This window comes from Chiloscyllium plagiosum, unplaced genomic scaffold, assembly GCF_037043375.1.
Source record: "Chiloscyllium plagiosum isolate Xiang-an unplaced genomic scaffold, Cpla_swu_hap1 HiC_scaffold_35, whole genome shotgun sequence".
Taxonomy (NCBI): Eukaryota; Metazoa; Chordata; class Chondrichthyes; order Orectolobiformes; family Hemiscylliidae; genus Chiloscyllium; species Chiloscyllium plagiosum.
This window is the reverse complement of record NW_028270173.1, coordinates 70,208,106-70,236,023: the sequence shown is the minus strand read 5'-3', so window position 1 is coordinate 70,236,023 and position 27,918 is coordinate 70,208,106.

Sequence of the window (27,918 nt, the reverse complement as noted above, 5' to 3'; positions counted from 1 at the left end):
CAGACCGACACCCTATGACACTCCCTGACTCTCTCTGACACTCCCCAAGACTCACTGTGACACACTCTGACCCTCTTTGACACTCTCTGAGACAGACTGTGACTCTCTCTGACACTCTCTGAAACTCTCTGTGGCACTCTCTGACTCTCTCTGACACTCTCTCAAACACACTGTGACACTCTATGACTCTCTCTGACACTCTCTGACACTCTTTGAGACATACTGTGCCACTCTCTAAACACACTGTGACTCTCTCTGTCACTCTCCGAGACACACTGTGACACTCTCTGACATACTTTGTCACCCTCTGACACACTGTGACACTTCCTGCCTCACTCTGAGAAACTGACACTCTGAGACACACAGATACTTTCTGAGACACACTGCGAAACTCTATGGCACGCTGTGACATTCCCTGCCTCTCTCTAAGACGCTGCGACACTCTCTGAGATACACTGAGCCACTCTCTGAGACACACAGAGAGACACTGAGACCGTCTCTAAGACACACTGTGAAACACCTTGACACTGTCTGACACTCCGAGACATGCTATGACACTCTGACTCACTGTGTCTCTCTCTGAGACACATTGTGACACCCTCTGACTGTCTCTGAACACACTGTGACTGTAATATAAAATTGTCCATTTAGTGTGAAATTAATTATCCATTTAATGCAAAGTTTAAAGAGAATGCTTTGTTTAAATCAATGCTGTGCTGAGCTTTGTAAACGATGACTTTGATGAAGGTCTGCAGTTAGCTTATCTCTGAATTCTGTGAGCATTCAACTCGATCTTGTGATAGTCGAACGCAGCGAAAGCTGAGTAACTGTTATGTCTAGCACCAGGCGATGAGAGGATAACAATTGAGTTTCCCCAGTCTCTGCCCTTCAGAGTGTGATAAGGAACGCTATAAGGCAAGCGTCTGTGTAAACGTTTCAGTACTTATTACATTGAGGCATCTGACTTAGTGTAATGGGTCAATCTTGCAAAATTTTTACTAAAAACCCTTGCTTTGCTCTTGCTAATTATTGAGTCAAGTCGATTTAATTTCCACTTAAACTTGGGGCTCGTCCCGGGACCCCGCGACTGGGTGAAATTCTGAAGATTCCCAGGAGGCGCAGCCGTCAGTGTCTTGAAGGTCTTTCACTTCATCTCGAGCGCTGAATTGGCCCTTTTGCGTGAGAGGACTGGAAATCTGTGGATTGCCCTCGCGCCGGGGTTTCAAATCAAATAAGGTCCGATAAGTGTCGTGGTTTACGTAATCCTACATAGAGACTCATTCTAAGAGAATAAATACAGTAAGAAAAGGGTTCAGTGAACTCTCGCGTGGTATTAGACTAAAACCCCAAGAGAAGGGGATTGCTGTCTGAAGAGTGTTTAGGAGACAGCAAAGTTAAGGCTGGTTTTAGACTTGGAACCAGCACTGGCTGAGTTGGACCCGCCCAAGACGTACCGGATACGTGCTTTCTTGGTTTACGAAAACCAAGGCCTTGAGGCGGACGTGACCAATACGAGAGGGGACCTCCGGAGGTAAAAGCAAGGCAAAAGGGAATAGATAATGGTACAGCGAGAGAGAGAGAGCTGAACACTGTTCCAGTTACACTAAAAATGGGCTCTGACAAGAGCAAACAAAGGGAGAGTCCACACAGGACTTGGAATGGCCAACCAAAAATACAATACATGCTGAATAATTACGGCCCAGAATGTGCAAAACAGTTAGAATTGTGGATTAAAGAATGTGGTTTTCCAGAGGGAGGAAGTCATAGTAAAAGACAGCTGGAAATATTAAGGTTGAGTTTGGAGGAGAGAGAGAAGGAGAAAGGGAAGGGGAAAATAGAACCTGTGAATTGGAGTGCTTATGGCATGTGGAAGGCTGAGGCTGACATCAGAGAAAGGAAATCACAAGTAAACGATAGATCAAATACACGTACAACCACCAGTGCACATGCGGAAAACAACCTAACGAAGCTGTACAGTGGCTTAAGTCTGTTTCAGACCCTGACCTTGATGACTGCCCTCCGAGACCTGCAGCCCCCCTACACGATCCGCCTGGTGAAAGTTCCACGGCAGCGGTCCCCACCTGCTGGATCACCGATAGCATGCCATACCCGCAACGACCGAAGCAAGAAGGCCAAAAGAAGGACGACCATTCCAAGATGGAAAGGCATTCAAGGTCTGTCCGTGATCACCCCCCGACGGATGATGAGTCACACGGTGAGGGTACTGGCATACGGTCATCTAACCAGGTCGTTCTGCAAGCCCAGAAGGGCGCCCAGTGTTGGCCCACCGACCATGGACTATGAAGGATCTGGAAAGTGCTTTTGGGCAGTTGCCTGACCCACGCGAGGTTGGAGCTAATAAGAAGTGACAAAGTTCTGTACTGAGATTTGTCTCACGTCACATGATATGAGACGTCCCCTGGGATGAAAACTCAGTGCCAATGTCACGAAAATCAAGTATACCTGGCCAGCTGCAAACATCATGCCAGAGCAGCCAACCCTCAAGTGGAAGAGAGGGGAGACTTTAATGCTTTTGTTGCAGCGCTGGTAACCGCCTGTAGGAAGGCATTCCCAGTACGAATGGACATGACCAAAACAGCAATGTGAAAACAGCGGGAAGGTGATTCAGTGTCCCAGTACGTTACGCACCTCACTGATGTCCATAACACCCATAGTGCACTGAGACCAACAGAAGACATAACGGCGGCAGAAATCACACCGTATGAGGCACACCTGAGGAACAGCTTCATCAATGGAATGAAGGACGAAATAGTGAAAAAGGTAAAAGACACATGTATTACCTGGGACACGGGAAAGCTGAATTTGATTGAACAACAAGCTGAAAAATTGCTTACCCAAACAAGCTTTTTGTACAAACGGTAGATGACAATCGTGGCTGCATGACATCTGTGCTGTTGCAGGATCATGGGGGAAGATTGAGGCCGGTAGCATATTTTTCAGCTCAATTAGACCCCGTAGCAACAGGATTGCCTAAATGCCCGTGAGCTGTGGCTGCAGCTGAAAAGGCTGCTGTAGCATCCAGGGATATAGTCGGCTATGGTGAATCAACCCTTCTGGTCCCACATGCAGTATCCTTACTACTTTCCGAGAAAAGGACACCACACGTGTCAGCAGCACGTTGGCTCAGATATAGCACTGTGTTATTGGAGATGTCTAAATTACAATAAAGCGATGTAACGGCCTCAACCCTGCTAGCCTTCTCCCCACAGAAGGAGATGGAGACCCACACGACTGTGTTGCTGTAACTAATGAAATTTGCAGGCCGAGACCAGATTTGCAGGATTCACCATTTCAGAATCCAGATATGGAGCGTTTTTGGGGTGATAGGTCAGCATTCAGGAGCAAGGAGACAAGCCAGAATTGTGTTGGGTATGCTGTAGTCACTAGCTATGAGGTAGTCAAAGTAGGATCACTCTCTTTTCATCTGTCAGCACCAGTGGCGGAGCTGATTGCCTTGACTGAGGCCTGTAAATTGGCTTAGCAAAAGATAGTGATTATTTACACGCATAGCAGATATGCCTTAGGGGTTGTACATGATTTTGGAACCCTGTGGAAACACAGGGGCTTCTTGACCTCCGCCAGAAAGCCCATCACACACCGCTATCTGGTTTCTGACCTCCTGGAAGTGGTCCTGTTGCTTAAATCAATCGTTGTGTGTAAGTGTGAAGCCCACATAAAAAATAATGATCTTATTTCCCAAGGCAATGCAAGGGCAGACTCAGCAGCAAGAATGGCAGCGCAGCAGCCGCCAAACTGAGCAGATTGACATGTGTATGACAAAAAATTGTATCCCTACTGCAGATGTACGGGAGTTACAGTCACAAGCCACACCAGAATAAATGCGTGAGTGGACGAAAGCAGGATGCAGTGTGAGGGAAGGAGTATGCTGTGGCCTCAATGGTAAACCCTGTCTACCACGATCATTATTTCCACTGTGTGCCAAACTGACACACGGTAAGGAGCATTTGTCAAAAGGGAGGACGTTCGACAGTATTTTGGCACACTGGTCCAGTAAGGGATTGACTCATTACTCCCAGAACGTTTGTGAGCATTGTGTTACCTGTGCTGCTAATAATGTGGGGAGGGGAATACAGATGAGTCACGCAGCACACCCCAAACCCCAAAACCCTTTGAACATTTACAGATGGATTTCATTGAAGGGAAAATGTGAAGGGAAAATGTATTGTCTGGTAATAGTTGATATGTTTTCCAAATGGCTGGAAGCGTTCCCGACGTCTAAACAGGATGCCAGTGCAGTAGCCAAGGCTTTGATAACTGAGATAATTCCGAGATGGGGCATCCCTGAAAGGAGCAGTAGTGACAACGGGACACCATTTGTGATAGGCACTGAGACTACACAGTGCCTATCACCCAGTGAACGGTGGGACAGTGGAAAGAGAAAATGCTACCCTAAAAAATAAATTGACAAAATGTTGTGAGGACCTCGGGGTGACATGGACAAAGGCACTTCCGATTGTGCCAATGTATATGAGATCTAAGAGGAGAGAAAGAGCTAATCTTAACCCTTTTGAGATTTTGTTCGATGGGCCGCCCAACAAAGGAGTTGACCCAAGTCCTAAGGGAAGACAGATAACAGGCCGCTGTGAGGATGAGATGTTGTGTTACTGTTTAAAACTCTCTGCACTTTTGTCTCAAATACAGAATCAAGTGAAAGCAGCGCTACCCCACTTAGCAGAAGGGAAGCTGCACGATCTAGAAGCTGGAGACTGGATAGTGATGAGAGACTTTAGGACGAAAAGCTGGAAGGTGGACTGCCAGACGACTGCGACCACTAGGACTTATAACAGCACACAAACCAACAGCCACTCTCAGACAACAACTCACCAAAACGAAGGACCCGATACCCAGCATGAGCAAAACTAATGTAGTGTACAAAATACCATGCAAGGACTGCACAAAACAGTATATCGGACAAACAGGAAGACAGCTAACGATCCGCATCCACGAACATCAACTAGCCACGAAACGACTCGACCAGCTATCCCTAGTAGCCACACACGCAGACGACAAGCAACATGAATTTGACTGGGACAACACTACCATTATAGGGCAAGCGAAACAAAGAACAGCCATGGAATTCCAAGAAGCATGGCACTCATCCACAAACTCCATCAACAAACACATAGACCTGGACCCAATATACCGACCACTACAGCGGACAGCTGAAACTGACAACCGGAAGAGGCAGGGACAGGCCACTATAAATGCCAGAGGAAACACCACAGAAGCGCTTCACAGAAGGCTCCCAAGCACTGAGGATGTCACCTAGACAGGGGACGAAACGTTTGCAACAAAAACTTCCAGCTTGGCGAACAAAACCACAGCAACTCCTCTTCTTCTAACTCAGCTTTCTGAAATTGTCTATTAAATAACCCTTGATTGTATTTTAGTTGAGAAAATCTACAGCACCATATTCATTGATCTGCTTTGATACTAGCTTAATAGTATAGACTTTTGTTGTCTATACATGTGTTTTCCATTTGCAGCTCTATTCTGGTTGCTTCTTGTGAATCCAATGTTTCTGAGGACCACATTATTCTCCCCAAATGGTAGTCTCTGGAAGTATCCTCATCATTTTAATTATATTATATTGGCTGTTCTTTATTACACGGTTTTTCTCTTCTTTTATGTAAAGTCATGGTAATTGAAAACTGTTCAGTCCTCTGACCACACTTCCATGTCTATGGAGCATTAAATTGTTAAGAATAATCACTTTACTGTTGTGTCCATTCCTCAGAAACACTCAGACATCACATCCAGACTGAATAAATGTATTAATTTACCACGGTATAAAGCAAATTGGTTTGAATGGGGTTAAGTGAACCTGCTCGTTCAGTGATTGTAGTTAATGTCAGTCTCCATGCATCAAATTATTTCACTAACAGGTTTACTTCCTATTAATGAGGGGCTCTTACAATGTTACCACATAGTATCAGTAGGAACTTCATCTTCAGCACTAACCAGATCAACAATTTAAGAGTGAGGGAGAGAAGAGATCAGAGTCTGAGAACAATGCACTGGAATGTTCCAACAATGGACTAGAATATGAGAACAATAGACTGGAATGTTACAATACTGAACAGAGGTTTATATTCGGGTCATTACAATCTTCCTCAAGATTGGGTGGATCTTAAGACTGCTTTGCTGATTCAAGCTGATTTCTATCCTCTCCTCACTATTATTCCTGCTAAGTCTTTGTATCTGAGTATGAAATCAATAAACCTTGTTGAACTAACTTACTGTCCTCATAATTTAAATACTGATAAAAAGGAAGCCGTTGTCATGAATTCTGCCCACAAACTCAATTCCTTACCAAACAATTTTAATGCCAATATCGGAAGTGGAATTAAACTGCGTTTCACTCCAACAAGCACTTCGGTTCTAAGCTGATATCTATTTGCATATTCTCTCCAGCACCAACCCTGTTCACGACCAATATCTCATGTATCCCATTTTGTCTCGGCCGAGCTGCTGGATAAACCGTCATCTGCACCTTTGTTTCATCCAGATTCAACTCTCTTATTCTCTTCCAGCCACAAATAATTTGACCAGAAATATTAAGTGTTCTCCCTGAAAGGTGCTGACTTCAGGAGAGTCAGTGGGATTTTGATAATATCACACTTGCAAGCAGAGCCCCAGGTTTTTACTGTGTGTTCAAATACACCCACTTCACCACCTCCTGACCACCCCACCCCCTCTCAGAACAGCTGGTCGTATTTGAATTCAATTGCTGTCAGTAATAGCAACAACCCATTGTTGTAGAAATTCCGGTTCATTCATACCCTGTTGGGGAACGATATCTACCATCCTTTCCAAATCTGACATCATGATTCCAGACTCTGACAAATGTCTCTGCCTCTTTGTTGTCCACTAGAATCACCAAACAGACCATCCAATTCAGGGCTGAGAATTATGGAATCAACAATACAAAGAGGCCTGTCGAGTCTTGTGCACGTTGTGTGAATGTTACGTATAGTTCTGATCACCACACTACGAAAAAGATGTGGAGGCTTTGGTTTCCCAGGATGTTGGCTGGTTTGGAAGGTATTGGCAATGAGGAGAGATTAGACAAACTGGTGCTTTCAATTGAACACTAATGAATGAGGGGGTGACTTGAAAGAAGTTGAAAAAATTCTGAGAGGCATGAACAGAATGGATAGTCAGAGGCTTTTTCCCAGGATACTAATCTTAATTACAAGGGGATATAGTTTTAAGGTAAGATTGGAAAGTTTAAAGGAGATGTAAGACAGCTTTTTTACACAGATGTTGATAAGTGCCTGGAATGTGCTTCCTCAGGTAATGTTGGAGGTAGATACAATAGCAACTTCTTGAATAGGTAGGGAATCAAGGGATATGGACCATGAAAAGATAAAAGGTTTTTCATTTGGAAAGGCATCAAGTGTGAGCACAGTCTTAGTGGGACGAAAGGCCTTTTTCTGTGCTGTGCTGTTCTTTGTTCTTTCTTCTCTCTTTTCTCTATAGCTGTTCAAAAGAGTTGCATCACCTCCTTGGTACAATGTGCAGTAAGCTGTAAGTGCTGAATGCAAGTTTCTATGCAACTCTTTGAGGGGCTGAATGGTGTGTTCCTGTGCTTCAGTAATAGCCTTGAGGAATTCACTGAGAGACATGATGTGTGACATTACACGGGAGGTAGGAGTACCAGTTGGCCATTCGGTCCCTGCTACACCATTCAGACAGATCAGAGCTAATCTGACTGTGGCTGAACTCCCTGTCCATCTCTGCTCCCCAAAAAACGAGGGATTGCTTGAACATCAAGGAGCTACTGAGCTCAGCCTTGAATATATTCACTGCTCCCTGCAGATGAGAATGCCACAGTTAGCACATCCCTCAGGACAAAGGAGCATCCTCATCTCAATCTAAAATGGGAGCACCCTTACATTAAAAGTGATTGGCCTTGCACCAAATCACCTCCTATTTGTTACATGATGCAAAACAAATAAGAACAGAAGTAGACCATTCAATCCCCTCAAACCTGACCCACATAAGCGCAGGCTGTCTAGTTGATCAAATATCTATCAAATTCAGCCTTCATTGCTCTCTAGGCAAAACATTATATGATGCATCCTTATCTCAGTCTGAAATAGAAGCGTCCGCATTTTCAGACATTCTCCAGTTCCCCTAGTTCGACACACCCGCACGTGGGGAGCCATCCTCTCAGCATCCAGCCAGTCAAGTGCTCTCAGGGTCAGTTATATCTCAATATGATCATGTCTATTTCTGCTGAACTTCATGGGTTATACATACAAACTGCACAACATTTACACATGGGATGAACTCGTCATCCCAGGAATCAACTGATTGAGCTATGTCCATACACCTTCTCATGTAATTAAAATCTTTCTGAGGTAAGGAAATTAAAAAAGCTTCATACAGTCCTCCAGCTGTGATATCAGTAAAACTGGGAACAGCTGCAGCAACGCTTCCTTCATGGTTGACTCCTTGCAAGAAACATTAAAATTGAGACTAGAGCTGGAGGGCACTTTCTTTTTATCTGAAATAAGGCAACTTTGATTGGTTACAGAAATGAATAGATTTTTCTCCTTTTCTCAGAGTGCTGTGAGGCATAGAATTGCAGAATAGAATCCTTACAGTGCACAAGATGCCACGTTGCCCCTCGAGTCTGCACTGACCTCAGCCCAGCAGCCCCACCCTATCCCTGCATTTCCCAGAACTAATACAATGAACCTGTACAATCTTGGTCACTCTGGGGCAAATGTGCCATGGCCAATAATCTAACCTGCACATTTTCGGACTGGAGTACTGAGTAGAAACCCATGCAGACACAGGGAGAATGTGCAAACTCCACACAGACTGTTGATCCAGACCGGAAACAAGCCCATGTCCCTGGCGCTGTGAGGCAGCAGTACTAACCATTAAGGTACTGTAACCTTACCTTCAAATTAATGTATAATTTGTTTGCTTGCATTCCTCACATTTAATGTAGTAATGATCTCCATGCTGCTTGATAAAGATTGTGGATTGTCTCCTTGTGATACCCGTTACCTGGTGGCCATGGTAGTGGCACGTCTACTGGTCGTTATCCTCAACCTGATATTGAGACACATTCTGATTGTTTATTGAGAATACCACAGTTTCCTATGGGGCATCCCCATGTGTAATATTTATGTCGTACTGCTTCATATCGGTCGGACCATCCTTTCTGGTTTGCCATCATTTCACCTTCGATTGATTTGTGGCCATTTGTGGCCAGAAGCTGTATTTAAATATTGCAGTTAGAAAACTGTTCTGGGAAAAGCGACTGTGCTGAGCTGTTTAAAGAACATCTTCTGGTATTTTATTCTCCCAGTTCAGTATTGGCTGGATAACACCCCCTGGCTTTGTGATATAACAATCGGTGTTATTACTCTTTAGTCTGGATCATAATTGAGTTCTTCCTCCACATTCTAACCCCGACTTTCCAATTTCCCCTGATTGTGCTGCTCAGTGTTTTCATCATCAAACACATTTTACTGACCATCCGAGCCCGCAGGAGAACAGTGGAGAGCCTCACAGGGACACCGAAATGCAAAGCTGAAGTAAATCCAACTTGTTACTGTTAGTGTTAACAATGTATTCAATATGGAGCCAAATGTTTGTGATAGGCTATTGGTCTACATATCCACATGAATTGTCGAGGAATTGGGATTCATGCTGTAGTTTCTCAGTTGCTGCACGGCATTTTTGCCATGACCCTGACAAAGTTCAGGCATAAACTGAAGAAGGTGCTGAAATATCCCTTCACTCTAACCAATGAATGAATCAATCAGATTCATTTGGTGTGTACTTATTGGGCCAAACGGCCTGTTTCCACACTGTAGGGATTCTATGAGAAGATAGATGTGTCAGTGTTCGACTGGGTTGGCCAAAGTTAAAATCACACAATATCTGGTTATAATCTAACAGGTTTATTTGGAAGCACGAGCTTTTGGGAGCTTCATCGGGAAGCTTGTGGGGCAAGATCATGGAACACAGAATTTAGTATATACTGGTGTTTGACAAGGTTCCCCATGGGATAGTGGTTAGCACGGTTAAATCATATGGAATACAGGGAGAATTAGCCATTTGAATTGGTTCGAAGGCAAGAGGTGGTGGTGTAAGCTTGCTTTCCAGACTGGAGGCCTATGACCAGTGGTGTGCTCCAAGGATCAGTGTTGAATTCACTGCTTTTCATCATTTATATAAATGATTTGGATGTAAACGTAGGAGGTATAGTTAGTAAGTTTGCAGGTGGCAACAAAATTGAAGGTGCAGTGGACAGTGAAGAAGGTTACCTCAGATTACAATGGGATCTTGATCAGATGGGCCAATAGGCTGAGGAGTGGCAGTTCGAGTTTAATTTAGATAAATGCGAGCTGCTGCATTTTGGAAAAGCAAATCAGAGCAGGACATATCCACTTAATGGTAAGGGTGTGTTGCTGAATAAAGAGACATTGGAGTGCAGGTTCATAGTTCTTTGCAAGTAGAGTTGCAGACATATAAGATAGTGAAGAAGGAATTTGGTATGCTTTCCTTTATTGGTCAGATTATTGAATATAGGAATGAGAGGTCATGTTGCGGCTGTTAAGGACATTGGTTAGGCCACGTTTGGAGTATTGTGTGCAATTCTGGTCTCCTTCCTATCGGAAGAATGTTGTGAAACTTGAAATGGTTCCGAAAAGGTTTACAAGGATGTTGCCAAGGTGGAGGATTTGAGCTACAGGGAGAGACTGAAATAGGCTGGGGCTGTTTTCCCTGGAGCGTCGGAGGCTGAAGGGTAACCTTCTCAAGTTTCATAAAATCATGAGGGGCATGGATCGGGACAAAATCTTTTCCCTGGGGTGGTGGAGTCCCGAATTGGAGGGCATAAGCTTAGGGTGAGGGGTAAAGACATAAAATGGACCTAAGGAGACAATGTTTTTCACCCAGAGGGTGGTACCTGTATAGTATGAGCTGCCAGAGAAAGTGGTGGAGGCTGGTACAATTACAGAATCTAAAAGGCATCTGATTGGTATGGTTTAGAGTGTTATGGGCCAAGTGCTGGCAAATGGGACTAGATTAGGTTAGGATATCTGGTTGACATGAATGAGTTGGATTGAAGGAGCTGATTCCATGCTGCACATGTCTATGACTAAGCGCAGTATAACAGAGCATGCAGGGCTCCCTTAGTGACAACAGGTGAGTGTTTGCACTGTGGTGATATTTGCACTGTAAATCTACACATCTATACATGACAAACATCTCAACGTACAGACACCAGGAGGGCAATCGGTCAAGACTTGAATTCTCTAACCAGAGACTGTGAGAACGAGAACATTTCTGGGAGGCATGGTAGATGAATGTAGCTTTACAAATCAAAATACGTGTATCCTTCAGTTCCTTTGTTTAAAAAAATCTTTCTAATTTAAACTGAATAACAGTTCCAGTATCCACTGGCATTTGTGGAATAGAGTTCCAAACCTCTCCCATTCTGTGTGTGCAGAAGTTCTTCCTAACATTCCACCTGAACGCTCTGGCTCTCATTCTCAGACTGTGCCCCCTCGTTAGAGATTTGCCAGCCAATGGAAATCATTTATCTTTTTCTGTTAATGTCTTGGAGGACTTCACCCAGATCATCCCTTAAACTTCAGGATTCTTGTGAACACAGGCTTCATTTGTACATAAAGAAAACAGAAATTGTTCAGCAGGTCTGGCAAGCATCTATGAGAGAGAAAACAGGATTAATGTTTTAAGTCCGGAAACCCTTCTTCAGAACTAAGTTGCATGATCTCTCCTCATACCTTCAGATAATATGAAACCAGAACAGATCACAGAATACCAAAGTCAGGACTTTCTGCAGCAGCAGTGACTTTGGGAGTCTCTGCCAATGGAAAATTGTACCAAGAATGCTGCTCACTGGATTGTTTTCACTGTTCTGGGGTCTGGATATGGCTGACCCGTCAATGAGATGGTGACGTTGTTGTTCAAAAGGGAAAACCAGAGAGCAGATGAGCAGCAGATTAAACCAAGTCCAAATGTCTTTATGCCACACCAAGAACACCAATAAAAGCAACTCACCTGCTGAGTTGGATGATGCATTTTTCCATATGAGGTGTTCTGTCCCTTCAGGCAGTTGACAAGCTCCTTGTTTGAAACTCTGGGCTGATGCATTCCCAGAGATGCTGCCTTATACTGTTTGAAAGCTCCTTTTGGAGATTGACACGACAGCATTGCTCAGTTTTGTGTCAAAACTCTGACAATGAACAAACTAATTACAATAACAAATTTAATCCCAATTATGAAGGAGCGTTGCTGTTTAGTACATCATAATGAAATAACAGAAACAGAATCTGGAATCTCCCAGCAATAATGCTGCACACTCAAATACCGTGAACCCCATCACGACATCACAAATGATTTCAACCAATACTGCATCGAGCCAGTTTATTCCATGTGTGAAAATATATCTCAGAGCTGTTCTTCTGTTCTCTAGAGTAGGAGCGGCCCTCTTCAAACAAGAGTATTTCACTCACTTCTTACAGACTAAATGTGTGCATTACTGCCGAGGTCAGTATTTGTTCCTCACCCCTAATTTACCAGGTTCTGGAGGCACATGAAGAGCTTTCCCGGAGTAAGGGGACTGAGTGAACAAGATGGGCTTCCGACAATGGAGGTATCACTGATGTCACTCTTATTGTCATTCTCCATCCTTCCCAAAGGGCAACTAGGGACGAGTAATAAACACTGGCTCAGCCAGTGATGCCCACATCCCATCAATGGATAAGAATAAAGTGATAACACTGGGAGTTCCATCTATCTTATAGCCCCTGGTCTGTATTCATCGGGATCATACCCATGTGTTGGGATATGTGCCTTTTCCAAACTACAATCATAACCACCGGTATCCCAGGATATATCAAGGTGAGTGCAGTTAGGACCACAGCTTGCTGTGAGAGGAGCCGAATTCATGGATGACAGGCCATGGGCATGTGATGGTATGGCCTGTTCTTTCACATTTACTTAAGAGTGGTCCCTGTCAATGTCCCCTCTATCTCCACAGAATGTGGGAGGAAGATATGATAAGCCATCTAAATACTTTTTTATATATAATTCTATTAATTTGGATGTCATCCTAACTTTGTCACTTGGGATAATTGAGAGTGTCCTTGCAGTTGCCATTAAATCAGACCTTGGTGAGCTGCTGTAATTGGTGTGAACGGTGGGTCAGTGGTCAGAATTACTGAGTCACAGCACCAGGGACACGAGTTCATTTCCAGCCTTGGATGACTGTGTGGAGATTGCACATTCTCCCCGTGTCTGCACACAGGCCAAAGATGTGCAAGTTAGGTGAATTGGCCACTCTAAATTGTCCATAGAGTCAGGTGCATTGTCAGGGGTAAATATAGGGTAGGGGAATGGGTCTGAGTGGATTCGGAGAGTCGGTGTGGACTTGTTGGGCTGAAGAGCCTGTTTCCATATTGTAAGGAATGTAATTTAAACTGACACTGATATTGATGTGAGTCTTCTCCTGGAACAAATGTTTACTCTGCATGTCACAAATTTGCTATGGGGCTTTCCCTTTGCTGGTCTGTCCGAACTCCTCCCTCATCCTGTTCCTGCAGATACTGCACAGGGTGTCCCAGCAGTAATGATGGTGAGCAACAAAACTGCATTGTGTGCAGTATCTACAGCACAGGGACCCAGAGATGGAGAGCAGAAGGAAGCCAGTGATTTTGCTCTTCACCAAGTGGGCGGTACGGTGGCACAGTGGTTAGCGCTGCTACCTGACAGTGCCAAAGACTCGGGTTGAATTCCTGCCTCAGGCGACTGACTGTGTGGAGTTTTGCACATTCTCTCCGGGTGCTCCAGTTTCCTCCCACAGTCCAAAGATTTGCAGGTCAGGTGCATTGGCCACGCTAAATTGCCCGTAGTGTTCGGTAAGGGGTAAATGTAGGGGTATGGGTGGGTTGCGCTTCGGCGGGTCGGTGTCGACTTGTTGGGCCGAAGGGCCTGTTTCCACACTGTAAGTAATCTAATCTAAACCATCTCTGGTACCTTCATCCTTCTATTGTTCATCTATGGTTTAAGTTTCTTACATTATGTTATTCAAGGAGTCCATCCTGAAGATTATTCGCCTTTCCTGAATAACTTCACATAACTTGGTTATATATGCTGCAGACCTTAAGTTGGTGCACAAACAAATTTATTTACGTAGCAACATTATCTCGGTTCAGAGTGAAGATCAGTAGGATCATAGAGATGTACAGCATGGAAAAAGACCCTTCGGTCCAACCCGTCCATGCCGACTAGATATCCCAACCCAATCTAGTCCCACCTGCCAGCAACCGGTCCCTATCCCTCCAAACTCTTCCTATTCATATACACATCTAAATGCCTCTTAAATGTTGCAATTGTACCAGCCTCCACGACTTCCCCTGCCAGTTCATTACATACACGTACCACACTCAACCGAAAACTATGCCCTCTAGTTCTGGACTCCCCGACCCCAGGGAAAAGACTTTGCCTATTTACACTATCCATTCCCCTCATAACTTTGTAAACCTCTATCAGGTCACCCCTCAGCCTCTGACACTCCAGGGAAAACAGCCCCAGCCTGTTCAGCCTCTCCCTATAGCTGAAATCCTCCAACCCTGGCAACATCCTTGTAAATCTTTTCTGAACCCTTTCAAGTTTGACAGCATCTTTCCAAAAGGAAGGAGACCAGAATTCCACGCAATATTCCAACAGTGGCCTAACCAATGTCCTGTACAGCCACTGTTTTGAAGTGAGAAATTGTGGCAGGTGATTTACATGATATTATCAGAACCCACTCACCAAACAAATGGCTGGCCTCTATTTTTCAACATCAAGCTTCCAGTTTCTTTGGGCTGTTTATCCATTGCAGTCTCATCAGAAATTTGCTGCCGTTGGTTACGACGCAGAGATCAAACCTCTCGGGTAATTAAACCAAACACCAAGATATTCTTGGTTCACCCTGTAATCTGCTAAAATATGAGGCACAGAGAACTCCAAAATACCATTATTTAAGGAAAATAACAATTATTTTCTAATTGTTATTTTCTAACTCTAATAGGGAACACTAAACAACAACTGTTCACAAATCCAAGTCCCCTTTTTCAACTACTTAGTATCTGACTCCAACTGCTCAAAAATACACTGTTCCAATAATTAAACTAGACACTTATTAAGCATTACATTAACTTAATCTCAAGACCAAACAGGTTCCTCTGTTTTTAATCCTCTGAATACTGATCTCGCTGGGCCGTCTTGCTTCCTTTTTTCACTGTGAGAAGGTTTTACCTGAAAAGGTACTTTTGGTAGAAATTATTTTCTAATTTCTTTGAGAGGAAGATGCGAGATGGGCATTTAGCTCTCGGGCTCGACAGCAGTTGCTCGCTATTCGATGGCACTTGCTCTCCCTCATACTTTCAAAATACCGGGTTTATATAACACACATGACTCATTAAACTCTTATAATCAGTTTCAAAGTGTCAAAAGAAATCAAACTAAATGGTTTCTGGTATTCTGTGCATAAGTTAAACTAATTGGGTAAATTAGAATTGTCGTCAAAACAGCAGCCAAACCTCAGGTAATTGGAACATGTATCTATTTTGGATCAGCTCCTCCCTCAGCTGGCAACCGTTGCTGGCAACTGGAAATTCAAAAAGCACTTTCTATCTTGCAGTGAACGTACACTCTGTTGACTTTGGAACAATATAGATTCGTTGGTTATATTTCCAGACACAGACTGTACATTCTTATGTACTGTCTCCAGAAAAAACAGATGCACCAACACTGCAACAACTGGCTCGCTGCCTTTTCCCTACTCAACACTGCAACCACCCCTTCCCTGACTAATCCCCGACCCAACACTGCAATCTCCTCCTCCCTGACTGATGCCTACCCAACACTGCAATCACCCCATTCCTGATTGATCCCTACCCAACACTGCAATCTTCCCTTCCTTGACAAATCCCTACCCGACACTGCAATCTCCCCCTCCCTGACTGATCCCTACCCAACACTGCAATCTCCACTTCCTTGACAAATCTCTACCCAACACTGAAATTTCCACTTCCTTGAAAAATCCCTACACATCACTGCAATCACCCCTTCCCTGAATAATCCCGACCCAACACTGCAATCTCCCCCTCCCTGACTGATCCCTACCCAACACTGCAATCTCCCCCTCCCTGAGTGATCCCTACCCAACACTGCAATCATCCGCACCCTGACAAATCCCTACCCAACACTGCAATCTCCCCTTCCCTGGATAATTCCGACCCAACACTGCAATCTCCCCCTCCCTGACTAATCCCCTGCAACACTGCAATCTCCCCTTCCCTGAATAATCCCGACCCAACGCTGCAATCACCCCCTCCCTGACTGATCCCGACCCAACACTGTAACCACCCCTTCCCTGACTGATCCTTACACAAAACTGCAGTCGCCCCGTCCCTGACTTATTCCTACCCAACACTGCAATCTCCACCCTCCCTGAATGATCCCTTCCCAACACTGCAATCCCCACCCTCCCTGAATGATCCCTACCCAACATTGCAATCTCCCCTCCCCTGATTGGTCCCGACCCAACACTGCATTCACCCCCTCACTGACTGATCCGTACCCAACACTGCACTCACCCCCTCACTGACTGATCCCTACCCAACACTGCAATCACCCACTCCCTGACTGATACCAACCCCACACTACATTCACCCCCTCCCTGACTGATCCCTCCCCAACATTGCAATCTCAGCCCCTCCCTGACTGATCCCTACCCCACACTACATTCACCACCTTACTGACTGGTCCCGACACATCGCTGAATCAACCACTCCATGATTGATCTCGACACAATAAAGTAATCACCCCTTTCCTGACTGATCCCTACCCAGCACTGAAATCACCCCCTTCCTTAGTGATACTACAAAACACTGCACTCACCTACCCACCCCTGGAAGATTAGATCGCATTGAATCCAGCGTTGGCAAACTGAGTACATATTTGGCTTGATGGTAGGAAGCAGAGGGTAACAGTCAGGCTGAAGTCCTGTGACTAGTGGTGTGCCTCAGCGGTCATAGAATCATGCAATCCCTTCTCTGTGGAAGCAGGCCCTTCATCCCCACAAGTCCACCGGCCCTCTGAAGATTATTCCACCCAAACCCATTCCCCGACTTTATTACTCTACATTTACCCCTTACTAATGCAGCTTACTTACACATCCATGAACACTGTAGGCAATTGAGCATGGCCAATTTACCTGACCTGCACATCTTTGGATTGTGGGAGGAAACCGGAGCACCCATGGGAAACCCACGCAGACACGGGGAGAATGTACAAACCCAGTTGGTGTGGCATGGTGGCTCAGTGGTTGGCACTGCTGCCTCACAGCGTCAGGGACCCGGTTTCGAACCCATCCTCGGGTGACTGTCTGCGTGGAGTTTGCACATTCTCCCTGTGTCTGCGTGGGTTACCTCCGGGTGCTCCAGTTTCCTCCCACAATCCAAAAATGTGCATGTCTGACGAAATGGCCATGCTACATTGCCTATAGTGCTAGGTGCATTTGTCAAGGGTAAATATTGGGTAGGGAGAATGGCTCTGGGTGGGTTACTCTTCGGGAGGTCGGTGTGGACTTGTTGGGCCTAATGACCTGTTTCCATACTGTAGGAAATCTAACCCAACAGGATCTAACCCTCACAGACCATCATGGGAGGTTGGAATTGAACCCAGGTCCACGGTGCTGTGAGGCAGCATTGCTAACCACAGAGCCATTGTGCCGCTGAGCTGGTCAGTGCTAGGCCCATTGCTGTTTGATATCTATATCAATGATTTGGACTAGGATGTTTAAGGCATGATTAGAAAGTTTTCAGATTACACTATAATAAGTGAGGAAAGTTCTCAGCAATTGTAACAGGGAAATTGGGTGAGAAATGGCAAATGGAGTTTAACACAGACAAGTGGTAGATCTTGCATTTTGGAAAGTCAAATCAAGACGGGGTTTCATGGTGAATGGTAGGGCCTGAAAGAGTTTAGTGGAACAGCGGGATGTTGGGTTCCAGGTGCACGGTTCTATGAGAGTGGAGTCACAGGTAGACAGGGCAGTGAAGAAGGCTTTTGGCACACTGGGCCCTTCATCAGTCAGAGCATGGAATATCGAAGTTGGGAAGTTATGTTGTAGTTGTGCAGAATGTTGGTGAGGCCGCACTTCGAGTATTGTGTTCAGTTTTGCCCACCTTGCTATAGGAAGGATGTTATTAAACTGGAAGAGAAAATGAGGTCTGCAGATGCTGGAGATCAGAGATGGAAATGTGTTGCTGGAGAAGCGCAGCAGGTCAGGCAGCATCTAGGGAACAGGAGAATCGACGTTTCGGGCATTAGCCCTTCTTCAGAAGGGCTAATTCCTGAAGAAGGGCTAATGCCCGAAACGTCGATTCTCCTGTTCCCTAGATGCTGCCTGACCTGCTGCGCTTCTCCAGCAACACATTTCCATATCTGTTATTAAACTGGAAAGAGTACAGAAAAATCTTACAAGGATGTTGCCAGAACTCAATAAGACAGATATATATAGAGGTTGGACAAGCTAGGACATTTTCTTTAGTGTGTAGGAGACTGAGGGGTGTCTTTATAGAGGTGCATAAGATCATGGGAGGCATGGATAGGGTGAACACACTCAGTCTTTATCCAAGGCTTGGGGAATCAAGGATGAATGGGCATCAGTTTAAGGTGAAAGGGGAAGATTGAAAGGGAACCTGAGGGACAATGCATTTAACCAGAGTGTGATGCACTTACGGAATGAACTACCAGTGGAAGTGGTCGAGGAGGATACATTTAAGAACACTTAAAAGGCACTTGTACAAATACATGGAGTGGAAAGTTTTGGAAGGATATGGGCCAAGTGCAAGGAAACGGGGTTAGTGATGATGGACCAGTTTGGACCAAAGAGCCTGTCTCCATGCTGTAGATCTATGACTGTATGACTATACCCTGGTGTCCCATAATACAGAAGCAGCCAAAGCAACAGGAACACGAGCCGGTACAAATGTGAAACAGTCGTGCAGATTTTGGCAGGAAGCCAGCCTGGCCTTGCAGTGAAGGATTCCTGACACAGGAGCTGTGGTGAGATGCCCATAGAGAACGTTGGATGGAAGCTGGAAAGCTCACTCCACTGCCGATAGCCTGGAGGACTCCGGGCTATGATAAGGCAGCTGGGATCCGGTCACCCCAGGGAAACCTACAGGCTGTGACAGAGCTATACAATGAGCAGGACAGAACGTTGCAGGAAAACCTCACCCACATGGAATTGCTCTAGTTACAATTGGGAAGAGCCCAATCCAGTGAAAGGAGGGCCTCTTGGGATGGGGAGGCAGCCTTAGATTACATTGACAATGTGGAGGGATAGTGTAGGGAGCACCAAGAAGCTGCATGTGTCCTGTACGCCTGAAACACTGAGCAACACACATCAGGCTCTAGTAGGAGGTGCAAGGAGCAAATACAATCCCTAGGGAATCAGGGCTCTTCCCAGAATGGGATAATGTGTGCCTTTGCGGTTCGACCTCCCCAGGGAGATAACGACAGGCCCCACACTGACACATCCACACCCGCCCACAGATGGGAATTCCCACTGCCTTTCTCCCAGGTAACTGCACCTTTTGCCACCAGCGCTGACCCACAGCCGAACTCAGAGTCCATGAACCCTGTTGTTACCCAGTGTCAAACAGCTGATGGTCTTACTCCATACACAATAGCCATTCCAGGCACCCAGCTAGTGGGCAGCATCAAAAAGAGCCCGTCTCTGGCCCAGATACATGTTTGGATGAGATTGACCAACAGTCTATCATACACAGAGTGGACGCTGACGAGCAAATCAAATTAACCGCCATGTGCCTTAGTCCAGCAGGCCATTCAGCTCTCCCTGAGGGCCAACAGCTAGGGAGGGATATCCATAATGTGATGAAGGCAGCGGTCCTCACTGCTCGAGGGCAGCATAAGGCAGACCTTGCAGAGGCGCTACATAACTGCAGAACAACAACCAGGGGAATGACCATCGTCTCCCCCCGTCAGCTTCACCCGGAGACTCTGAGTCCGATTTGTCTGGGTTTTCAGGGATACAACCTGCATCTCTCTTAGCGATGAGAAACTGGGCCCGACCCTTTGTCTCCCATGTTTCAGAAAGAAGGAGGGACGCCTGGGATTCCACCCGTCAGACGCCCCGTGAAAATTGGTTTGCGACCTCTGCTAATTAATGGCTGAATAGGAAATAGACTTAAGGGACGTCCACATTGTGTTACAGAAGCTCAGTGATCACAGGCGAATGGTGAGGTTTCCCCGAGAACGGGTGCATGATTATTATGATTATATTAGATTAGATTACTTTACAGTGTGGAAACAGGCTCTTCGGGCCAACAAGTCCACACCGACCCGCCGAAGCGCAAACCACCCATACCCCTTACCTAACACTACGGACAATTCACCTGACCTGCACATTTTTGGACTGTGGGAGGAAACCTGAGAACCCGGAGGAAACCCACGCAGACACGGGGAGAATGTGCAAACTCCACATAGTCAGTCGCCTGAGGCGGGAATTGAACCCGGGTCTCTGGCGCTGCGAGGCAGCAGTGCTATCCACTGTGCCACTGTGCCGCATTGTAGTGAGATACCGAGCACACAGCCGAGACAAGGGGTCAGAGTTCAGACAGTGATATCCCAGGAAGCCCACCAGGGAGAATTCCTCAGAAACAAAATTAAAAACGGGCTGAGACCAGGAGGGAAAGCTCCTCCCACAGCTTGTCCCACACACACACACACTAGGCTCTCACAATAGACTTGTCACCAAACTCACAGGGAATTCCTTGTTCACTGACATTTATCACAAACTGACACCAATCATAATGAATGCATCAGGGATACAGTAACCAGAGTGGTGTCCTTCCCCTTTAAAATGATTATGTTCCCACCTGACCCACAGGATAGGGGGTGAGGAACAGGGAAATATGAGAGAAAACCGAGAACAGCGATTAGCAGATGAAAAAGAGAACTCCTTTGATAGAATTCTCAGGGAGTTCGCTTCAGGAGGCAATTCCAGGATTTTGAGCCATCAGGCCTCATTCACTTGTATTTATTCTGATCACTGTCTATGCATCACAATACTGTACGACTTCTTGGAATGATATATGTTTTGTAGAAGCAGTTAGAAGAGCCACAATTGCTCAGTGATTAGCGCTGTTGCCTCACAGCGCCAGAGACCTGGGTTCAATTCCCCCCTCGAGCGACTGTCTGTGTGCAGTTTGCACGTTCTCCCCGCATCTGCATTGGTTCCCTCCCACAGTCTAAAGATTCGCATGTTAGACAAATTGGCCATGTTAAATTGCCCATTGTTTCTGGGGACATTCAGGCAAGCTGGAATAGCCATGGGAAATGCAGGGTTTCAGGGATATCATTGAAGCGGGGGGGATCTGATTTGGATTCTCTTCAGAGAGTCATTGTGGACTCGATGGGTCGAATGGCCTGTTTCTGCTGTTTTGCTGTGTAGGGATTGTATGATTCATTTCTTTGATATCAATTATCAGCCATATGATGATAGGTTTGACCAATGTACATAATGGCTTTCGCTCAGACAGCTGGCTACTCTGACAACAAGCATAACCAGCTTTCAAACATTAGGTTTGCAATTCATTGCATAAGCTTCTTTCCATTTAGCTGGATGGGTTGGGTGAAATGTCACAACCTCCTGGTTAAAACACAGATAGACAGCCAAGGTATATTGGCCAAGTAAATCTCCCAAATCACAAAACACACACACCAGCCACAGTGCTAACACAGCGACCAAGTGATAATGACATCAGCATAATGTAAAAGGCTACAGTTCTCCAGGACAGACATATCCCTCACAACGTCTCCCCCAAACGAGGGAGGGTCCACACAGGAAGGCATTGGGTCCTGCTACACAAAGAAACTAACAGTAACAAGCCATCCAAATGATTGAAAATGCTTCAGACTATTAACCGATTCTCCTAATTGGCCAGAACTACAGAAAGTTCTGGAAAACCATCCCGAAATGAACAAAAACAGGGTTCACCTGCAGACACTCACTCTCAAACACACACACACACTCACTCCCTCAAACACACTCTCTCTCACGCACACACACATTCATTTCTCTCTCTCTCACACACACAAGCACACACTCAGACAGACACATAAACAAACACATAATCCCTCTCTCACACGCACACATTCCTCTCTCACACACACAAACACACACTCAGACAGACGCATAAACAAACACATAATCCGTCTCTCACACACGCAGATACACAGAGATACACACACACGCACTGTTTCTCACACACACGGACACACACTCACTCTCTGTCTCTCTCTCTCTCACATACACACACAACCACAATTACTGTACAAACGTGGAGTAAGGTTTGATGGAGAGATTACTTCTCCTAGGACTGAACCCTGATCTCGCATGATAACTACTCTAGAGAGACAGACAGCAACTGCAAATGACTTGTTAAATCTTCCTGTGCACCACTTCTTGCATCGACAGCATAGATCTGTTTGGGTGCCTGCTTTTCTGAAGCGGCTCCAAGCAACACGTGACCATAGGTTGATAACAGTTTTCCTCTAATCCATGTTTAAGACACATGGTGATGTTATTTTTCAATGATTGTTTAAAAAGATCTGAATCTTCTCAAACGGAAGTGGCCTCCATCCCAAATTAAGACACCAGCGTACCTTGCGGATCCTGAGGGAATAATCAGGCAAGTATACCTGTACCTTCCTAATTCTGCACCTTGTACCGCCAGATAGTGCTTTCTTATACCTCAGAAAGCACCATTCCATTGTGTTTACCCCAACGTCCCCCAGACAGTACATCCACAAAACATTCACACCCTCAACACCTCAGAACACAGCCCAGCCCAACCCTCAGACTGCGTTCATCCACAAACTCCTTCAGACTGTACGGACCCACATCCACCGCAGTCCACACCTCAGAACACTATTGGTTCTCTGGATTAATCACATATTTCCTACAGTGTAAAATCAAGCCATTTGGGCCATCAGGTACACACCGACCATCTGAAAAGCATCCCACCTACATTCACATTCCCTATTCTATCCCTGTAATTTTGCATTTCCCATAGCTACCCCACCTAACCTGCACATCTTTGGATTGCGAGCACCCGGAGGAAACCCACAGATACAGGAAGAATGTGTAAACTCCACATTGGCAGTCGCCGGGAGCTTGAATCAAAATTGCATCCTTGGTGCTGTGAGGAAGCAGTGCTAACCACTGAGGCACCGTGCTGACCTCTCTCCCAAGATGTCATGTTATCTCACCTTTTACTAAGCAGTCTCCCTTGTGAAACATTCTCATCTGTCTTCTCGGTCAACCGTTCAAAAGCTCTAACAAGTTGGACACACCGTTTCCACAAGCCATGCTGACCATGCCTAATTAATTATTGCTTTTCTAAATGCATGTAAATTGTCTCTCTGAATGCCCTCCAACAGCTTACCCACCACTGACCTCAGACTCACAGCTCCATAGATCTATGGCTGTTCCTTGCAGCCTTACTTCAATAATGGCACATCATTAATCACCCTCCAGTCTTCAAACACCTCACCCGTTGCCACTGATCGGTCCACCTGACAAGGCCATCTCCATCCTTCTGTAAACTAAGGCTATCCTCCTCAGTTTTAATCACTCCATCAATCTTCACATCATTCATGAACCCACTGATTAACCATCCACCATTTAAATCTAAATCTTTTCTATCAGCCACACCAACAAGACCCCAACAGTAACTTCTGTGAGACAAGAATGGACAGAGATTTCTAATTGGGCCATCACTGTCTGCTTCCTGCCACTCAGCATTCTGCGTCAAATTCCTTGGATTTTGAGTTTTTATGTTCACTATCAGTTTCCAGTATGGATCCTGATAAAAGCCTTACTGACCTCCAAGCAGACGACAGGAAAGTATTGCCCTTACTTACACACCTGGTCACCTCCTTAAAACGTGCAATCCTATTGGTCAGAACTGACCTCCCCTTAACAGGACCATTCTGACTGTTCTTCAGGAACTCTCGTCTCTTTAAATGCTTATTAATTCTATCTCCCAAAATTGCTATCCACGATATTAGCCTGACTGGCCTGTAGCTGCCTGGTATATCACATGCTCCTTTTTGAATAACGGTACCACATGGTCAGTCCGACGACACCTTTCCTGTGGCCAGAGAGGATTTGAAAATGTTTGCAAGTGTACCTGCTACTTCCTCCATCACCTCATTCGGTAAACTGAGATACATTTCCACCGTCTTTAGAGATTTATCGGGTTTTAAGAAGGCCAGACCACTCAGAACCATCTCTCTCTACATATGCTAATTCATTTAATTGTATCACAGAGCATCTCCACGATTTCATATCAACCCTGTCCCAATGAGCACTGACATAATGCATCCATTCACAATAGCGTCTGGGTCCATGCACAAGTTCTCACTGTGTTCCACAACCCATTCTTTCTCTCATTATCAATTCACCCTTAATGTCACTGTAAAGTACTTTCAGATTTCTATTTCCCCTCTTAGCACTCCTCTCTGCCAGGCAATTAGCCTGTAATGCGATTTGGAGGGGTGTGGGACGTCATTATGGATGTGGATTAACATAGGGACGCTCAGAAATAATGAACACACGACTGTGCTGAGTGCAGGGTAGTGGGATTCATTCGGCATGACCGCACGGAAGCTGAGGAATAAACCTCAGCCCTGCAGCATGAAAATATCCCTTTGAGCTGACAGGTCAGTCATGCGAAACGAAAACTCCAACCCTGGGAAAAGAGGGTGAAACCTCTTCAGGTTCAATAACCAAATGAAGACGGTCTGTTTGAACACAGTCTCTGGAATCTGGACGTGGGAATCATTGCTGAGCAGGGTATGAAGAACGCAGAGGCAGAAATGTACTGAAAAATTTCAGATTTTTCTTTCGACTACAAGGCATGGGAGCAGAGATTAGGCCATTCAGCCCATCTGATAGTGTGGCACTCACTCAGTACTGACTCTCTTACAATGCAGGTATTCCCCAGACTGATGCGCTGACAGTAATGATCCGCTGACAATAGACAATAGACAATAGGTGCTGGAGTAGGCCATTCTGCCCTTCGAGCCTGCACCACCATTCAATATGATCATGGCTGATCATCATTAATCAGTCTTCTGTTCCAGCCTTATCTCCATAACCCTTGATTCCACTATCCTTGAGAGCTCTATCCAACTCTTTCTTAAATGAATCCAGAGACTGGGCCTCCACTGCCCTCTGGGGCAGAGCATTCCACACAGCCCCCACTCTCTGGGTGAAGTTTCTCCTCATCTCTGTCCTAAATGGTCTACCCCGTATTTTTAAGCTGTGTCCTCTGTTTCGGCACTCACCCATCAGCAGAAACATGTTTCCTGCCTCCAGAGTGTCTAATCCTTTAATAATCTTATATATCTCAATCAGATCCCCTCTCAGTCTTCTAAATTCAAGGGTATACAAGCCCAGTCGCTCCAGTCTTTCAGCGTAAGGTAGTCCCACCATTCCAGGAATTGACCTCGTGAACCTATGTTGTACCCCCTCAATAGCCAGAATGTATTTCCTCAAATTTGCAGACCAGAACTGCACACAATACTCCAGGTGTGGTCTCACCAGGGCCCTGAACAGCGTAGAAGAACCTCTTTGCTTCTATACTCAATCCCTCTTGTTATGAAGGCCAGCATGCTATTAGCCTTCTTCACTACCTGCTGTACCTGCATGATTACCTTCATTGAGTGGTGTACAAGAACATCCAGGTCTCTTTGTACTGCCCCTTTACCTAAATTGATTCCACTTAGCCAGTAATCTGCCTTCCTGTTCTTGCCACCAAAGTGGATAACCATTTATCCACATTAACCTGCATCTGCCATGCATCTGACCACTCACCTAACCTGTCCAGATCACCCTGTAATCTCCTAACATCTTCCTCACATTTCACCCTGCCACCCAGCTTAGTATCATCAGCAAATTTGCTAATGTTATTACTAACACCATCTTCTATATCATTAATGTATATTGTAAAAAGCTGCGGTCCCAGCACTGATCCCTGCGGTACCCAACTGGTCACTGCCTGCCATTCCGAAATGGAGCCGTTTATCACTACTCATTATTTCCTGTCAGCCAACCAACTTTCAATCCAAGTTAGTACTTTGTGCCCAATAACATGCGCCCTAACTTTGCTCACTAACCTCCTATGTGGGACTTTATCAAAAGCTTTCTGAAAGTCCAGGTACACTATTTCTATTGGAAATGCCTCGTCCATCTTCAGAGTTACATCCTCAAAAAATTCCAGCATGACTTCCCCCTCATAAATCCATGCTGAATCTGACCTATCCTGTCAGATTTCGCAATTTCATCCTTTATAATAGACTCCAGCACCTTTCCCACCACTGAAGTCAGACTAACTGGTCTATAATTTCCTGCTTTCTCTGTCCCACATTTCTTAAAAGGTACAACATTAGCCACCCTCCAATCCGCAGGAACTGGTCCCGAATCTATCGAACTCTGGAAAATAATCACCAAGGCATCCACGATTTCTCAAGCCACCTCCTTCAGTACCCTGGGATGTAGACCATCAGGCCGCGGGGACTTATCAACCATCAGACCTAACAGTCTCTCCAACAGCAATTCCTGGCAAATATAAATTCCCTTCAGTGCAGGTCCTTCAGCCACTGTTACCTCAGGGAGATTGCCTATGTCTTCCCCAGTGAACACAGATCTGAAATACCAATTCAATTCTTCTGCCATTTATTTGTTCCCCGTAATATATTCCCCTGTTTCTGTCTTCAAGGGCCAAATTTTAGTCTGGCAGTGTGGCACTCCCTCAGTACTGACCTTCTGACAGTGCAGCACTGCCCCCATATTGACCCAGACATTGCAGTAATACCTCATTACCGACACCCGACAGCGCAGCACTCCGTCAGTAGTGACCCTCTGACAGTTCTGCGCTCCCTCAAACTGACCCTGTGACAGTCTAGCACTCCCTCAAAACTGTCCCTCTGACAGTACGACACTACCTCAGTACTGACACACTGACAGTGCAGCACTCCCTCAGGACTGACCCTCTGACAATGCAGCACTCCCTCAGTACTGACCATCTGACAGTGCAGCACTCCCTCAGTACTGACCCTCTGACAATGCAGCACTCCGTCAGTACTGACCTTCTGACAGTGCAGCACTTACTCTGTCCTGACCCTCTGACAGTGCAACACTCTCTCAGTACTGACCCTCAGACAATGCTGCACTCCCTCCAAACTGATCCACTGACAGTTCAGCACTTCCTCAGAACTGTGTTTCTGACAGTGTAGCACTCCCTAAGAACTGACCATCTGACAGTGTGGCACTTATTCTGTACTCACCGTCTGACAGAGCACCACACACTCAGTGCTGACCCTCTGACAGTGCGGCATTCCCTCACTACTGACCATCTGACAGTGCGGTGATCCCTCAGAACAGAGCCTCTGATAGTGTAGTGTTCCCTCAGTGCTGACCCTCTAGCAGTACAGTGATCCCTCAGCACTGACCCTCCGACAGTGCGGTACTCCCTCAATATTGACCCTCTGACAGTGCAGCAGTCCCTCAGTGCTGACCCTCTGACAGTGCAGCACAACCTCAGTATAAAACCTTTGACAGCGTAGCACTCCTCAGTACAGATATTCTGGCAATGCAACAGGTTCTCAATACTGACTGACCAACAGTGCAGCACTCCCTCAGTACTGATTGTCTGACAACATGGCGATCTCTTAGTAGTGAACCTCCAAGAATGAGCATTTCCTCCGTACTGATACTCTGACAATGCAGCA